Source organism: Cyprinus carpio, chromosome A9 (genome assembly GCF_018340385.1).
Source record: "Cyprinus carpio isolate SPL01 chromosome A9, ASM1834038v1, whole genome shotgun sequence".
Lineage (NCBI taxonomy): Eukaryota > Metazoa > Chordata > Actinopteri > Cypriniformes > Cyprinidae > Cyprinus > Cyprinus carpio.
Genome location: NC_056580.1, coordinates 858,343 through 861,592, shown reverse-complemented (window position 1 = coordinate 861,592; position 3,250 = coordinate 858,343). Strand labels below are relative to the sequence as shown.

The window sequence follows — 3,250 nt, the reverse complement described above, 5'->3', positions numbered from 1 at the left end:
GCAATGATATCTCAGATCATTATTTAGTTTTGTGCAAACTTCATATAGCTTAAACTGTAAATTTGTTACAAGTATGGTAGAACCATCACTTCTACCACAAAAGACTGCTTTGTAAGTAATCTTCCTGATGTATCCCAATTCCTTAGCATATCCAAAACCTCAGAACAACTTGATGATGTAACAGAAACTATGAACTCTCTCTTTTCTAGCATTTTAAATACAGTTGCTCCTTTACGCTTAAGGAAGATTAAGGAAAACAGTCTGACACCATGGTATAATGAGCACATTCACACCCTAAAGAGAGCAGCCCGGAAAATGGAGCGCAGCTGGAGGAAAACAAAACTAGAGGTATTTCGTATTGCTTGGCAGGAAAGTAACCTATCCTACAGAAAAGCATTAAAACTGATAGATCTGATGACTTTTCGTCTCTTTTAGAAGAAAACATACATAACCCTAGGTATTTATTCAATACAGTGGCTAAATTAATAAAAAAATAAAGCATCAACAAGTGTTGACATTTCCCAACAGCACAGCAGTAATGATTTTATGAACTACTTTACTTCTAAGATCGATACTATTAGAGATAAAATTGTAACCATGCAGCCATCAGCCAAGATACTAGAAAAGGTAGTATTCCTTTTTAGAGAAAAAATGATATCTGTGAGGATTTCCAGTCAGGATTTAGACTGTATCGTAGTACTGAGGCTGCTCTCCTTTTTCATCTGATCGTGGTTGTATCTCTCTATTAGTGCTATTGGATCTTAGCACTGCGTTCGACACTATTGACCACAACATTCTTTTGCATAGACTAGAAAACTTTGTTGGCATTAATGGAAGTGTTTAAATCACACTTATATGACCACCATCAATTCGTAGCAGTGAATGAAGAGGTATCATATCGATCACAAGTGCAGTACGGAGTACCTCAAGGCTCAGTACTAGGGCCGTTACTCTTCACGCTTTGCATGTTACCCTTGGGAGATATCAGGAAACACGGTGTTTGCTTTCACTGTTATGCTGGTGATACTCAGCTCTATATTTCGTCGCGGCCTGGTGCAATATAAAAATTTTAATGCATAGTCAATATAAAAAAACTGGATGATGAGTAATCTCTTACTGCTAAATTCAGAAGAAAAAAAAAAAACACAGGTGTTACAGTTTTCAATTGTTTACACGCAATTTTGAAAACCAGGTTCTTTTTTTAAAAATATAATCACAATTATCCAAACACCACACTCAATTTGCATAATTCCTAGATTGTTTGCAAAATTACACACGTCAGTCAAAACATATACACATATTTGTGAAAATGCTATTAGTTTTCATTTAACCAACACAGTCCTCAATGATCAGACACAATTGCAGCCAGTTTCACACTGCTGTGATAAATAAACATTTGTAAAAAAAAAATAAATAAATAAATAATTTTAGGAAATAGCATGTGCTAGATTTTTGGCCAGCCATTGTTATGTAAAGGGATAATTTAGATGAAAAAAAAAAAAAAAAAAAAGTGAAAAACCCACAACATTCTTCATAAATAGTTTGAGATATAGGGAGAATGTATACAAATAAGCCTACTATAAACTTACCAAACACTGCACAACACTGATGTTACAGACAATACTTACAGTATTTCTTACCATAATCAGTTACAATGAAATCAATTAAACAAAATCTGTAGACAAATAAAAATTACTGCATGAAGTACATACACTTTGACTCTGAAGAAAAACCATGTAAAAAGCAAAAAGAATACTGTAACTATTCATCATCTCTGTCTGGCTGGATCAGGCCATAAGATTTCATCCACATCATAGGCTATGTCTTCATTAGCAAGGCACCATTGGAAGAATCGCCTCATGTGACGAATCCACCCCTGCACAGAAGCTGCTTCGATATGATCACAGGCCTGCTCCATGGCCTGAACGAAGGGCAAATGGTCATAGGGCCACAGGTCCACCTTCCACTGCCATGCTGAAAAAAAAAAATTCTATTGGATTTAGGAAGGGGGAATACGGGGGAAGGTATAAGACTTCAAATTCAGGGTGCTCATGGAACCAGTTCTAGACCAGAGCAGCCCGATGGAATGAGACATTTTCCCAAACAACAATGTACTGCATCTGGTCCACTTGGTTTAATGCTGTGACAATCTCGTGTGTAATCGCAGTGCAAAGGGTGATGTTACCCCCTCGATGCCCTGGAACATTGGTGATTGCCCTGTGTCAAATTATATTACTCCCTCTTCTTGTTTTCGCAAGGTTAAATCCAGCCTCATCCGCATATATAAATTCATGTAGAATTTCTGCAGCATCCATTTGCAAGAATCTCTGAAACACAGTAAAAGACAATAGGATGCTATTCAATATCTATTGCACAGTATTTTTTTGTGCCAGAACATTATGAGCAGTGCACAATACCACACCATAGTAAGATGAACAATACATACCTCCAAATACTCATTGCACCGATGTTTCACACTCTCTGAATTTCAGTCAAATGGTACCCGATACAGTTGCTTCATGTATATTTGATTTTTCTTGAGGATTCAACCTAATGTTGACAGAGAGACTCGTTGGATGTTATTGAAAATATGGTCATCATTGATGATATTGGCTTGGATTTCTCGCAGCCTGATACAATTATTGGTCAAAACCATGCTCACAATTGTGCACGAGTGAACATAGGGCCCCTTCCACCTTGGTGTCCTCGACCCTCAATTCTATGTAAAAAAAAAAAAAAAAAAAAAATTTATTATTATTATTATTAATAATATATATATATATATATATATATATATATATATATATATATATATATATATATATATATATATATATATATATATATATATATATAAAAAAAAATAAAATACACATGCAGCCTACTGTCAAATGTCACAGTAAACAATATTGATATGTACAGCAAGCTTCAGTTTCAATGTGTGGTTAGCTTACCTGTTTTCTCGATGAAATGTCCGAATTACTTACGCAACAGTATTTTTACTGAGATTTGGTTGAACTTTGTCCAGCTTCCATCAGTGTCAGTCCATAGTTGATAACATGGTCAGTAAGTGTTGCACGGATTTCTTGAGTCAAATTTGGTCCTCGTCTTCTTTGTTCAGGTTCTATCAACTCTTCAAGTCCTTCTCTACCTCTTCCTCCACCTCCTTCTCCTTTTCCTCTACCTAGGCCTCTTCCTTATTCTCCTTCTCCTCTTCCTCTACCTAGGCCTCTTCCTAATTATCCTCCTC

At 35.9% G+C, this 3,250-nt stretch overlaps 1 long non-coding RNA gene across 2 annotated transcripts; it reads right to left on the bottom strand.

The window, feature by feature from the left end:
- Positions 1-1,460: 1,460 nt before the first annotated feature.
- Positions 1,461-3,250, bottom strand: LOC122146229. Of its 2 annotated transcripts, XR_006160893.1 has the most exons (5): positions 2,955-3,250; positions 2,663-2,719; positions 2,447-2,550; positions 2,186-2,327; positions 1,461-1,974 (listed from the first exon to the last, which is right to left on the bottom strand). It is a non-coding gene; the product is annotated as an uncharacterized LOC122146229 (long non-coding RNA). The 2 variants fall into 2 exon arrangements; XR_006160892.1 differs by having other exon boundaries at positions 1,461-2,327.